The 14,549-nt window shown below is 39.5% G+C and overlaps 1 protein-coding gene and 1 long non-coding RNA gene across 2 annotated transcripts in view; one reads left to right on the forward strand and one right to left on the reverse strand.

Moving 5' to 3' along the window:
- The first annotated feature begins 31 nt into the window (after nucleotides 1-31).
- Nucleotides 32-14,549, forward strand: part of LOC105726393 (zinc finger protein with KRAB and SCAN domains 3) — a 49,823-nt gene continuing 35,305 nt past the window's right edge. Inside the window, exons 1-2 of the mRNA XM_064363116.1 lie at nucleotides 32-562; nucleotides 8,355-8,526. The gene's annotated coding sequence lies outside the window, so the exon portion shown is untranslated. The remainder of the gene's footprint in view (nucleotides 563-8,354; nucleotides 8,527-14,549) is intronic.
- LOC135269266 (uncharacterized) lies at nucleotides 3,996-14,081 on the reverse strand. The gene is made up of 2 exons (XR_010337592.1): nucleotides 13,154-14,081; nucleotides 3,996-10,868 (listed from the first exon to the last, which is right to left on the reverse strand). It is a non-coding gene; the product is annotated as an uncharacterized LOC135269266 (long non-coding RNA).

The raw sequence follows: 14,549 nt of genomic DNA on the forward strand, positions 1-14,549 counted from the left end.
TCACTGACCACCCAGGTATCAGAGAAGACACCTAAATGACCCTCGCCTACCACCCACCTCTAATATCTCTTGAATCTATTCACACCGTTCCACCTCTTTGCCATCATTCAGACCACAGTTCTGTGATGTTGCCTGACTGCCCACCAGAGCCTTCCTTGACCCTCCCCCTCCCTGAGCCAGTCTCCAAACGATAACTGTGAAAGTTCTGAAGAGCAACTCTGAGTATCAGCTATGCAGAAGTAGAGACAGTATGTTATGAAAAAGCCTAAATAGTGGACTGTATGTGGTGTTGGCCTCAGAAAGTCTTTGAATTTCAGCCATGTAACCTTGGGCAGATTAACTCTCTGAGCCTAACCCACACTCCCCATGGCGTTGAATATACCACTCTACAGTTGAGAAGTAAATGTGGAGCCCAAGGGAAGTAACACCCTAAGACTGGAGCAGAATTGGCCCATGCTGTACACACCAGCACCTGACCAGGAAGTGAAGTAAGCTGGAAGGAACCTGGTTCTCTGAAGACTGTGGAATAGTCTTGAAAATTGCCTATCGCTGAGATTTGCATGTGAGGGCAAAACTTCTATCTTGGTGAATTCATTGTTACTGGGGGTGGGGGTATTGTTATTCCTAGCTGAACATAATTATAGGTAATAATCACTGATCCATATCAGGTCTTCTAGGTTAGATGAAGTTGGATACAGGAGAAAAACTTTGGATGACTCTTAATTCACACCTACATACAAATTGAACAAAAACTTGTAGCATTTGCTCCATATGACTGTTCTAAGAGTTTTATAAATATTAAGCTATTAATATGTATTAAAATATTAATAAATGAGAATATTAATATTAAACTTAATACAAGATATTCTCATGTATTGATATTAACACAAAATACATAAGTATTAATATTAATAAAGATTAATATTCTCATGTATTAATAAATATTAAGTATTAATATTAATAATTCTCATGTTATTGATAATACATGAGAAAATAGGTTAAGTAGCATTTTTTTTTTTTGTATTTATTTATTTATTTTTTTATTGCATTTTAGGTTTTGGGGTACATGTGAAAAACATGCAAGGTTGTTGCATAGGTGCATACGTGGCAGTGTGATTTGCTGCCTCCCTCCCCTTCACCTATATCTGGCATTTCTCCCCATGCTATCCCTCCCCAACTCCCCACTCCCCCGCTGTCCCCCCCCAACAGATCCCCGTGTATAGTGCTCCCCTCCCTGTGTCCATGTGTTCTCCTTGTTCAACACCCGCCTATGAGTGAGAACATGTGGTGTTTGATTTTGTGTTCTTGTGTCAGTTTGCTGAGAATGATGGTTTCCAGGTTCATCCATGTCCCTACAAAGGACGTGAACTCCTCGTTTTTAATGGCTGCATAATATTCCATGGTGTATATGTGCCACATTTTTCCTGTCCAGTCTATTATCGATGGGCATTTGGGTTGGTTCCAGGTCTTTGCTATTGTAAATTGTGCTGCAATGAACATTCGTGTGCATGTGTCCTTATAGTAGAACGATTTATAATCCTTTGGATATATACCCAGTAATGGGATTGCTGGGTCAAATGGAATTTCTATTTCTAGGTCCTTGAGGAATCGCCACACTGTTTTCCACAGTGGTTGAACTAATTTACACTCCCACCAACAGTGTAAGAGTGTTCCTATTTCTCCACATCCTCTCCAGCATTTGTTTTCTCCAGATTTTTTAATGATCGCCATTCTAACTGGCGTGAGATGGTATCTCAATGTAGTTTTGATTTGCATTTCTCTAATGACCAGTGATGATGAGCATTTTTTCATATGTTTGTTGGCCTCATGTATGTCTTCTTTTGTAAAGCATCTGTTCATATCCTTCACCCATTTTTGAATGGGCTTGTTTGTTTTTTTCTTGTTAATCTTTTTTAGCTCATTGTAAATTCTGGATATCAGCCCTTTGTCAGACGGGTAGGCTGCAAAAAGTTTTTCCCATTCTGTTGTTTGCCGATTCACTCTATTGACTGTTTCTTTTGCCGTGCAGAAGCTGTGGAGTTTGATTAGGTCCCATTTGTCTATTTTGGCTTTTGTTGCCAATGCTTTTGGTGTTTTGGTCATAAAGTCCTTGCCTACGCCTATGTCCTGAATGGTTTTGCCTAGGTTTCCTTCTAGTGTTTTTATGGTGTTAGGTCTTATGTTTAAGTCTTTAATCCATCTGGAGTCAATTTTAGTGTAAGGTGTCAGGAAGGGGTCGAGTTTCTGCTTTCTGCATATGGCTAGCCAGTAGGTTAAGTAGCATTTTTAAAGTCATATAGCTAGTAAGTGGTGTAATCCTGGCAGCCAATATTGAACCAATTTGTTTTATGGTTTTTCCTTTGAGTTTTTATTCTTTTTGTACCTCTCTCTATAAAACCCAAAAAAGGTCACACTGCAGGAGAGGTCAACACCTTTGTCATTGTGAAGGGCTTAGGAAAAGACATTACAAAGGTTCCTGGAGATCTGTACCAAGAGAATGACTGTCTACCCTACCACACTATTGCACTAAACATCTGTGGTACTTCTGTGCACACTGTGTTCATGGTACTCCTTAAATACTGCTGCCTTACATGGTAGTTACTTTTATTCAGGGTGTATCCTTTACTAGACAACAAACTTATAGGGAATCTCTTTTGCAACCCTCCTTGCAACCAAAGCAGGACCTGAAATTTGCTTTATTACTCAAGATACTTAGAATACACTGCAGCTTGATGGGAAATTTTAGCTATCCAAATACATAGCTTTATCTTCAAAGTGTACTGTAGAACAGTGGAATATGAGAGTAACCTTGGAAAAAAATACAGAATAATTTGGAGTGAGAGATAATGAAGACAAATGGTGACTTTAAACATGATTAGGTAAATGTATACATTAGGAGAGGCCCCAACATCCTTTACTAATCTGGCTGGCTTCAAGGAACTGTTTCCAAATGAGTCACAGGACGGTGACTTTTTAAGGCAGGACAAACATCATGATTAAGTTATCCTGTAGTCCTCACACTGAGGTATCTAATTAGGGATTGTCTGATTATTAATAACTAGATACCAAATAAACATCAGTCTGATTTGCATTTGTGCCTAAACATTCTGACTTAACCCCTAGGCTTAGACTGAACTTTTTCCTTATTTTATACTATAAAATTCATTCTTTCTAAATTTTATTTATTTCAATAGGTTTTTGGAGAAAAGATGGTGTTTGGTTAACATGAATAAGTTCTTTGGTGGTAATTTCCGAGATTTTGGTGCACTCATCACCTGAGCAGTGAACACTGTACCCAATGTGTAGTCTTTTGTCCCTCACCCCTGCTCCCATCTTTTCTCCCAAGTCCCCCAAGTCCATTGTATCATTCCTATGCCCTTGCATCCTCATAGCTTAGCTCCCACTTACAAGTGAGAACACAAGTTTGGTTTTCCATTCCTGAAATACTTCACTTAGGATAATGGTCTCCAATTCCATCCAGGTTACTGTGAATGCCGTTATTTTGTTCATTTTTAATGGCTGAGTAGTATTTCGTGGTGCATATATACCACAATTTCTTTATCTACTTGTTGATTGATGGGAATTTGGGCTGGTTTCATATTTTTGCAATTATGAATTATACTGCTGTAGACATATGTGTGTAAACATCTTTTTCATATAATGATTTATTTTCTTCTGGGTACATACCCAGTATTGGGATTGCTGGATGAAATTGTAGTTCTACTTTTAGTTCTTAAAGGAATCTCCACACTGTTTTCCATAGTGGTTGTACTAGTGTACATTCCAACTAGCAGTGTAAAGGTGTTCCCTTTTCAGCCACATCCAAGCCAACATCTGTTATTGTGTAATTATGGCCATTTTTGCAGGAGTAAGTTCTTACATTGTGGTTTTGATTTGCATTTCCCTGATAATGAGTAATGTTGAGCATTAAAAATGTGTTTGTTGGCCATTTGTATATCTTTTGAGAATTGTCTATTGTCCACTTTTTGACGGTATGTTTTTTCTTGCTGATTTAGTTTCTTGTAGATTCTGGATGTTACTCCTTTGTCAGATGTATAGATTGTAAAGATTTTCTCCCACACTTTGGGTTGTCTGTTTACTCTGCTGATTGTTTCTTTTGCTGTGCCAGAAGCATTTTGTTTTAAGTCCCATCTATTTATCTTTGTTTTTGTTGCATTTGCTTTGGAATTCTTGGTCATGAATTCTTTGCCTAAGCCAATGTCTGGAAGGGTTTTTTTTTTTATGTTATCTTCTAGAGCTTTTATGCTTTCAGATCTAAAGTTTAATCCCTTGATCCGTCTTGAATTGATTTTTGTATAAGGTTAGAGATGAGGATCCAGTTTCATTCATCTACATGTGGCTTGCCAATTATCCCAGAACTGTTTTTTGTATAAGGTGTTCTTTCCCCACTTAATGTTTTTGTTTGCTTTGTTGTAGATCAGTTGGCTGTATTTGGCTTTATTTCTGGATTCTCTATTTTGTTCCATTCGTTTATGTGCGTATTTTTATACAGTACCATGCTGTTTTTGTGACTATGGCCTTAGAGTTTGAAGTCAGGTAATGTGATGCCTCCAGATTTGTTCTTTCTGCTTATTCTTGCATTGGCTACATGAGCTCTTTTTTGGTTTCATACAAATTTTAGGATTTTTTTCTAGTTCTGTGAAGAATGATGGTGATATGTGCATGAGAATTGTGTTGAATTTCTATATTGCTTTTGGCAGTATGGTCATTTTCACAATATTGATTCTACCCATCCATGAGCATGGGATGTCTTTCCATTTGTTGGTGTTGTCTATGATTTCTTTCATCAGTGTTTTGTAGTTTTTCTTGTAACGGTCTTTCACCTCCTTGGTTAGATATATTCATAAGTATTTTATTTTATTTTCAGCTATTGTAGAAGGGGCTGAGTTCTTGATTTGACTCTCAGCTTGGTGGCTGTTGGTGTATAGCAGAGCTACTAATTTGTGTACATTAATTTTTTATCCTGAAACTTTGCCAGATTTATTTATTAGTTCTAGGAGCTTTTTGGAGGAGGCTTTTGGGTTTTCTAGGCATATGATCATATTATCAGCAAACAGCAACAGTGTAACTTCCTCTTTATCAATTTGGATGCCCTTTATTTCTTTATCTTGTCCAATTGCTCTGGCTAGGACTTCCAGTACTATATTGAATAGAAGTGGTGTGTGTGGGCATCCTTGTCTTGTTCAAATTCTCAGGGGGAATACTTCCAACTTTTCCCCATTCAGTATTATGTTGGCTGTGGGTTTGTCATAGATGGCTTTTATTACATTAAGGTATGTCCCTTCTATCCTGATTTTGCTGAGGGTTTTAACCATAAAGAGATGCTGGATTTTGTCAAATCCTTTTTCTGTGTCTGTTGAGATGATCATGTGATTTTTGTTTTTAATACCATTGATGGTGTATTACATTATTGACTTACATATGTTAAAACATCTCTGCATCCCTGGTATGAAACCCACTTGATCATGGTGGATTATCTTTTTGATATACTGTTGGATTTGCTTAGCTAGTATTTTATTGAGGATTTTTACATCCGTATCCATCAGGGTCTATAGTTTCCTTTTTTTATGTCTTTTCCTAGTTTGGGTATTCAGGTGATATTGGCTTCATATAATGTTTTAGGGAGAATTCTCTTTTTCTCTGTCTTGTGGAATAGTGTTAATGGGCTTGGTACCAATTTTTTGAATGTCTGATAGAATTCAGCTGTGAATCCTTCTGGTCCTGGACTTTTTTTGTTATTGTTGGCAATTTTAAAATTACCATTTTGATCTTGCTGCTTGTCATTGGTCTGTTCAGAGTTTCTGTTTCTTCCTTGTTTAATCTAGGAGGGTTGTATATTTCTGGGAATTTATCTATCTCCTCTAGATTTTCTAGTTGATATACATAAAGGTATTCATAGAAACCTTGAATGATCTTTTGTGCTTCTGCGTTATCAGTTATATCTCCTGTTTGGTTTCTAATTGAGCTTATTTGGATCCTCTCTCTTCTCTTCTTGGTTAATCTTGCTAATGGTTTATCAACTTTATCTTTTCAAAGAACCAGCTTTTTGTTTCATTTATCTTTTGTATTGTTTTTTGTTGTTGTTTCAATTTCACTTAGTTCTGCTTGGATCTTTGTTATTTCTTTTCTTCTGCTGCATTTGGGTTTGGTTTGTTCTTATTTCTCTAGTTCTTTGAGGTGTTACCTTAGATTGTCTATTTGTGCTCTTTCAGACTTTTTGACATAAGCATTTAAGGCTATGAACTTTCCTCTTAGGACAGCCTTTGCTGTATCCCTGAGGTTTTGATAGGTTGTGTCACTATTGTCATTTAGTTCAAAGAATTTTTAAATTTTCATCTTGATTTCATTATTGACCCAACAATCATTCAGGAGCAGGTTATTTAATTTCCATGTATTTGCATGGTTTTGAGGGTTCCTTTTGATTTCCAATTTTATTCCACTCTGGTCTGAGAGAGTACTTGATATAATTTCAATTTTCTTAAATTTATTGAGACTTGTTTTATGGCCTATCATATGGTCTGTCTTAGAGAATGTTCCATGTGCTGATGAATAGAATATATATTATGCAGTTGTTGGGAAGAATGTTCTATAAATATCTGTTAAGTTCATTTGTTCTAGGGTATAGTTTAAATCCATCATTTCTTTATTGACTGTCTGTCTTGACCTGTCTAGTGCTGTCAATGGAGTATTGAAGTCCCCTGCTATTATTGTGTTGCTGTCTATCTCATTTCTTAGGTCTAAGAGTAATTGTTTTATAAATTTGGGAGCTCCAGTGTTAGGTGCATATATATTTCGGATTGCGATATTTTCCTGTTGGACAACTCCTTTTATCATTATATAATGTCCCTCTTTTTTTTTTTTTCTTTTAAACTACTGTTGCTTTAAAGTTTGTTTTGTCTGATATAGGGATAGCTACTCCTGCTCACTTTTGGTGTCCATTTGCATGGAATATCTTTTTCCAACCCTTTACCTTAAGTTTATGTGAGTCCTTATGTGTCAGGTGAGTCACCTGAAGACAGTAGATACTTGTTTGGTGAATTCTTATCCATTCTGCCATTCTGTATCTTTTAAATGGAGCATTTTGGCCATTTACATTCAACACTAGTATTGAGATGTGAGGGACTATTCTATTCATCATGGTATTTATTGCCTAAATACCTTGTTTTGTTTTTTATTTATTGTGTTTTTGTTTTGTTGGTCCTGTGAGATTTATGCTTTAAGGAGGTTCTATTTTGGTGTAGTTTGAGGATTTGTTTCAAGATTTAGATCTCCTTTTAGCAATTCTTACAGCGTTAGCTTGGTGGTGGCAAATTCTCTCAGCATTTGTTTGTCTGAAAAAGACTATCTTTCCTTCATTTATGAAGCTTATTTTTGCTGGATACAAAATTCTTGGCTAATAATTGTTTTGTTTAAGGAGGCTGAACATACGACCCCAATCCCTTCTAGCTTGTAGGGTTTCTGCTGTGAAATCTGCCATTAATCTGGTAAGTTTTCCTTTATAGGTTACCTGGTGCTTTTGCCTCACAGCTCTTAAGATTCTTTTCTTTGTCTTGACTTTAGATAACCCGAGGACTGTATGCCTAGATGATGATTTTTTTAAAAATAAATTTCCCAGGTGTTCTTTGAGCTTCTTGTATTTGGATGTCTAGATTTCTAGCAAAGCCGGGGAATTTGTCCTTGATTATACCCTCAAATATATTTTTCAGATTTTTAGATTTCTCTTCTTCCTTAAGAACACCAATTATTCTTACATTTGGTTGTTTAACATAATCCCAAACTTCTTGGAGGCTTTCTTCATTTTTTAAATTTGTTTTTCTTTGTCCTTTTTGGATTGGGTTAATTCAAAAACCTTGTCTTCAGTCTCTGAAGTTCTTTATTCTGTTTGTTCAATTCTGTTGCTAAGATTTTCCAGTGTATTGTACATTTCTCTAAGAGTGTCCTTAATTTCCAGAAGCTGTGATTTTTATTTATGCTATCTATTTCACTGAAGATTTTTCCCTTCACATCTTTTATCATTTTTTTACTTCAGTAAGTTGGACTTCACCTTTCTCTGGTGCCTCCTCGATTAGTTTAATAATCAACCTGAATTCTGTCTCTGGCAATTCAGGTATTTCTTCTTGGTTTGGATACATTGCTGGTGAGCTAGTATAATTTGAGGGGGGTGGGGGGCGCGCATTAAAGAACGTTTTGTTATATTACCAGAATTATTTTCCTGGTTCCTGATCATTTGGGTAGACTATGTCAGAGAGAAGATATGAGGCTCAGGGCTGATGTTTAGATTCTTTTGTCCCACGGGGTATTCCCTTGATGTAGTGCTCTTTCTCTTCCCCTAGGGATGTGGCTTCCTGAGAGCTGAACTGCGGTGATTGTCTTCTCTTCTGGATCTTGCCACCCAGTGGAGCTACCTGGCTCTCGGCTGGTACTGGGAGTGTCTGCATAGAGTCCTGTGATGTGAACCGTCTTCAGGTCTCTCAGCCCTGGATACCAGCACCTGCTCTTGTGGAGGTAGCAGGGGAGTAAAGTGGGTTCGGTGAGGGTCCTTAGTTGTAGTTTTGTTTATTGCACTAGTTTTGTGTTGGTTGGCCTCCTGCCAGGAGGTGGTGCTTTTAAGACAGCATCAGCTATAGTAGTATAGGGAGGATAAGACAGTAGGTGGGGCCTAGATCTCCCAAGAGATTATGTTGTTTGTCTTCAGCTAGCATGGTGGGTAAAGACCACCAGGTAGGGGCAGGGTTAGGCATATCTGAGCTCAGACCTGGGCAGGGCTTGCTGTGGCTGCTGAGAAATGGGGGTATGGTTCCTGGACCAGTGGAGTTTTATGTTCCCGGGGGATTATGGCTGCCTCTGCTGAGTCATGCAGGTCTCCAGGGAAGTTGGGGAAAGCCAGCAGTTACAGGCTTCACCCAGTTCCCACACAGCCCAAAAGGCCAGTCTCACCCCCAGTGTACCCCCCTCACCCCTCAGCTGCACTGAGTTTATTTCCAGGCAGCAAGTGAGCAGGACTGAGAACTTGCCCAAGGCTACCTGTATCCTGGCTGAGAAAGCAAGCAGTATTTTCACATTTTGTGCCTCCCTACCTGCTGTGGCTTCTGTGCTGTGTCTGCACTCCTGATTCACTCCCTCCCAAGAGTTCTGTACAGAAAATTCTGAATTTGGTCAAAATTGTTACAAAGTTCAGCTGGAAGTTTTCTTCTTTTCTCAGTTTCTCTGGCAGCCCTCCCCAAAGACCTCTGTGAGACCAAGTCAGAAATGGCTTCCCCGGGGACCAAGAGAACATAGGGCTCTTCCTGCTGCTGCTTCTACCCCTGTGTTTCACTCAGCTAATTTTATTTCAGCATGTAAAGTCAAATCCTTGTCTCATGATCTGGACCTTCAGGTTTCCTAGTGAGGGTGTGTGTTCAAGGCAGATGATCTCTTTCACACTTCAGGCACCCACAGTTTTTCAGCTGTCTCCTGGGGCCTGCAGGAGCAATCTGCTTCCTTCAAAGGGTCTGTGGGTCCTCTTGGCTTTCCTGGTATGTTCCTATGGTAGTTCTTGGAGCAGAAGTTCATGATGTGAGTCTCCACACACTGCTCTGTCCATCTGAGTGGGAGCTGCAATTTAGTCCTGCCTCCTGTCCACCAGTTTCCTGTCTTGTCCCATAAAGTTCATTCTTTACTGAAGTCTCACTCCCCTGTCATTCAGAGCAAAACTCAAATGAAAGTGGGACTTCTTGCCCACATGGAGTTTCTGATGTTGGAAGTCAGAATGAAGAAGGAAGATAGTGCCAAATTCAACTGTCTGATAAAATTTCTCTCCAGGACAAATTTACCAAGGTATTCAGATTGACTATATCTGTGGTTCTGCTGTGTGTATGTGTGTGTGTATATATATTTCTCTTCCAAGGTAGGGATGATGAGTCAATGTAAGCTCCAGCTGTGTTTTATTTTTCATGCTCCTGCTCCAGCCTGACACACTCTGGGAAATAGGTCACTACCGCTGTCAGTAAAGTATGGGTTCTGGTCAAAGATATAATTGTTTATGCTGTAAGAGATCCACTTCTGGTATAAGAATTAAACTCTTCATTTTTTCTTTTAATGATTCATACATTGATTAATCCAAACCAATTCAAGTTCTACCCCAAGGTTTTCTTTCAATCACACTACCAAATTAGCATATTTTCTTGGCTTTTTTTTTTTTTTTAAAGAGGGTTATTAAGCCCAAGAAGTGTTGAGGTCTGCCCAAAGGTCTGCTGCATACACAGTGATAGGGCCTCTCGCCCTTGTGGACCCGCTGGTGCTGGATATGGCAGGAACTCTGGCTGAAAGTCTCGCGGCAGTCGCTGCAGTCATCAGGCCTCTCGCGTGGGGTGTGTACCTGCAGGTGCTGGCGGTGGGTAGAGCTCCTTAGGAAGGCTTGTCCTAGTCTTTGCTCGGGAAGGGCCTGCGTGAAGTACAAGATGCGCACTGAAGAAGCCGCGGCACGCGGCACTCGACGGTAACCGTCCCTAGGCGGCGCTGTCTAAATGCTTGCTGGGGGCGTGGCCGGATCTCCTGGGTACACGCAGGTCTGGGTCTGCTTGGAGCGCTGCTCCCACGCCAACTTCCGCTTGGCGCACCCGTACGGTCTTTCTCTGACGAGGAAATGCATCCTGGGGTGGATCTGGAGGTCACGTGAACGTTTTTTCCCTTGTGGGCTTGCCCATTCACTGCTTCTGTCTCATTTAGGACTGAAAAACTTTTATTCGAGGTCTGCATAGGATTGCTTTGGGGAGGTTTTACTTATTCAGGTGTTTCTTGCTTTAAGGCTAATTCGTTTTTTTTTGTTGTTGTTCTTAGTCTCCGTATCTTCAACCTTAGATTCTGATCTGAAAATACAAAAGAAATTTGTCAACCGTCCCCCATCCTGGGGGAGAACAGGATAAATCAAGTGAAATAAAAGTATAATAAGCTGGTTGGTAAATGCATGTAAGGGATCACTGCCATAAACTGAAGGAAGGGGACAGAGCAAGAACCTGCCTCAAAAAACAAAAAAGAAAAGAAAAAAGAAAGGACAGAAAATATTCTGTGGAAGTTGAACACTGAATCATGAGGAGCCACTCTGGATCCTGACTCTCTGGACTCCTTACTTTCATTCTTTGCTTAAGGCTGCAGAGTTAACAAAACGGACTTTTCAATCCCTGAACGATGACATGTATATATAAAATCTAAATTCTAAGATTTAGAAATTACTATTCCCAACTGTCATGTTGACTGCTGAATGTTATCAAGATATCCATGACTAAATGAGGCACATTAAGTAATTCCCTTCAGCACAGATACTAGGACAAATCATCAACAAACTGAAACCAGAAAACCACATGTTGTCTCAAGCAAATACATGTTAAACCTATGTCATGGACAAAAAGGAATTTTTAAAAATATGGATATAGTTTGCTGATAGTTATTTTTCTTCACATCCTGGACTTAAGGAAGTCCAAGAGTTGGGGAGCGGAACTGGTTGATTGAAAGGGAAATACTATAGTTCATATAGTCTTACCTGGGGTAAAGGAAAAGCATGAACAGAGAAGCAGGCAGAAAAGCTAGTATTTATGAGAATTTGGGTTTTGAGGTGCAGATCCGCAAATCTGAAACTAAACCAAGTTTGGTGGGGAGGTAAGGATATCCAGGTGAGACCTGGGATTTGTCATCTCAGGCGTAAGAGCTAAAGGTGAGATACTAGGCAGCTCACATTTTTATTCTAGGGCCAGAGGACTGGGATTAAGTGAAAGATTATAGCTAGGAGAAGGAATATAACAAAATAAGGCAAATGTGAAAGGTGAAGTTGTAATTAAAAAAGGAAAATCTACAGAGTAGGACCTAGTTATTTTCTCCCCACTGCATAGGAATAAACACCCACCAGGAAATCTTTAAATGTTCTTTTCTTTCTTTGATGCTTATGTTTTCTGTATCTTGCTCTTTCCTTTTAGGGAGGCACCTATAGCACACAGAGAGAGACTAACCCAAGAAAGGCTAGATTTCACCTGGCAGCCATCCAACTGTGAGGGGCAGTACACAGGGTTCTTCACGTGGTCCTAGAGCCATGGTTAAGTCTTGAGAATTGTGCATAGTGGCTACATAATAGTGTGTACACATTTGCATGCTAACGTGAAGGTGTCTGAAGCACTGATCACACATTCTCAGAACGTCACATTCACACCCTTATGGTAAAGGCTGTAGTCAGTTCTCTCATGTCTGTGCTGAGACACAGACCAAACACACAGAGGCCAAACGTGCTCTGTCTCCAGAAGGAATGGGTTCTGCTCACTACCTTCATTCATTCATTTAACTAATAGATATGGTGTATGTGTCAGCTGGGTATGACAAGATGGATAAAGTAGAGGCTTTTTTAAAAAACAGTTTTGCTTTTGTTGCCCATGCTGGAGTGCAATGGTGCAATCTCGACTCACTGCAAGCTCCGCCTCTCCAGTTTAAGCAATTCTCCTGTGGGATTACAGACACATGCCACGATGCTTGACTAATTTTTGTATTTTTAGTAGAGATGGGGTTTCATCGTATTGGTCAGGCTGGTCTCAAACTCCTGACTTCAGGTGATCTGCCCACCTCGGCCTCCCAAAGTGCTGGGATTACAGGTGTGAGCCACCATGCCTGGCCAAGTAGAGTTTTAATGAAAGGGGAAATGAATTAAAAATGGCACCAAAGATTACTTCTGTGTTTCTAGTTGGCAATACTTCCATCTCAGAAGAAACTCTCCTTCTCACCAGTCTTTTGAAAGGTACTCATTTGCCTGGGTCTTTATGGTCTGCAGCTGGATGACTAATGATGCCCTCAAAAGTAATTTTCCTTCAAGATTATGTTCTTTTAATGGAGATAGGCTGGACCTTGAATCAGTAGGTTTCTGCACAAATTATTATGAGAATAAGAGCTAAATCCTCAGAGAAGAGATTTTCAGGATGTAGAAAAATCAGTGTTTCATTAGACCATTCAAGGGCTGCAAGGGTGATATTTGAAAGTTGAAAAGAAAAATGCAAATAACTGGTAACTTCAGCTTGGCTCATTAGAGACTGAAGTTTCTCAGAAATAATCTCCTTACCACCAACCTGTCAGTGCCTCTCTTTCTGGCTTTATACCTCCAAGTCCTCTACCTTCTCACCTGTTATCTTGATCCATCAGTGTTTCTGTTCTACATGGCCAAGCAGCTCACAGCCTCTTCTCCAGTTTCTGGATGATGCTGTCTCATTGAGGCCTAGATCTCCTCAGGCAGGATGGTCAAGAACTGCTCCAGCATCAGAAGCTTCAGAATCTCCCTGTTATGGTACTCTGGCTGCACTTTCTGTTGGTAAATTCCCCAGAGATGGCTGAGAGTCACTCAAGGCCCAGGGGAATCATGGTAGCAGAGGTGCCTGAAGTGTCATCTGCAGATTTTATGATTTGAAAGACTATTTCCTGGAAGTCTGTTTTCCTGATTCCATGTCTAATGACTAGTGTGAACCAGGAGCAGGCAGTAAGAATTTTGTGATAAGAAAGGACAGAAAATAGGCTGGGCAAGCTGTCATGTTAAAGGAGTACACATGACCATTTTTTTCCACTTTTACTTGCATAGCTGTTTTCTGTACCTCAGGGACGTAGCATGGCCACAACTAGGACTTTTCTTGTTCTCCAGATAGTTTGAGCCTTAAAAATTTGTAGCAGGTTCACTCTGCCTATAATTTGGGATTCAGGAAGATTCCCATTCAGCATCTTATCTTCAGGAGTAGACCTAATTTTTTTAAAAAAATAAAATTATATACATGTATATATACATGTATCCTATATGTAAATACACATACACACATACAGGGATTAATATCTAAAATGTAACAAATTTCTACCCTCTGATAAGAAAAAGTTAAAATGTCCAGCAGAAAACCAGACAAAAACACCAAGAAAACATTGCAAAAGCTAAACGACTACAAAAGGATTGAAGGACTGAACAGGCTCTGCAACCAGAGATGATAATAATACAAGAGGAGATACAAATGTAAAGAGAAGTAAAAACCCTGTAATTCTCAATCAGAAATAAAAACAAACAGGCATTCACAGATATGTATCTCCTAGATCTTTCTATTGAAAAGGCTTGGAAACAATAATCAGCCAAGCAGTGAGCCTTTGCTAGCACCCAATTTGTCATCTTGAAATTCCAATTCCCCCAAAAGAAATCAGGATTCCTGGGAGAAAGGGCTGAATCCAGATCGGAGGCAAGAAATGTATGGCATGAGCCTGAAACATCTTGTCATACCATAAAGCAAGCATCTTGAGTCAGAAGTATTCAGTTGCCAAGTGGAAGACCTTCCCACTTGAAGATAGGAAAATTTGAGCACCAGTAAAGATAATGACAACAGTGAGTTGAAATACTTCAAGTATGTTTATATCCATGAGTCTGTAATTATTCTTTTTTTTTTTTTTTTTTTTTTTTTGAGACGGAGTTTCGCTCTTGTTACCCAGGCTGGAGTGCAATGGCGTGATCTCGGCTCACTGCAACCTCCGCCTCCTGGATTCAGGCAATTCTC

The sequence above is a fragment of the Aotus nancymaae genome, unplaced genomic scaffold (assembly GCF_030222135.1).
Source record: "Aotus nancymaae isolate 86718 unplaced genomic scaffold, 86718_ANA_hifiasm-v0.15.2.pri h1tg000051l, whole genome shotgun sequence".
NCBI lineage: Eukaryota > Metazoa > Chordata > Mammalia > Primates > Aotidae > Aotus > Aotus nancymaae.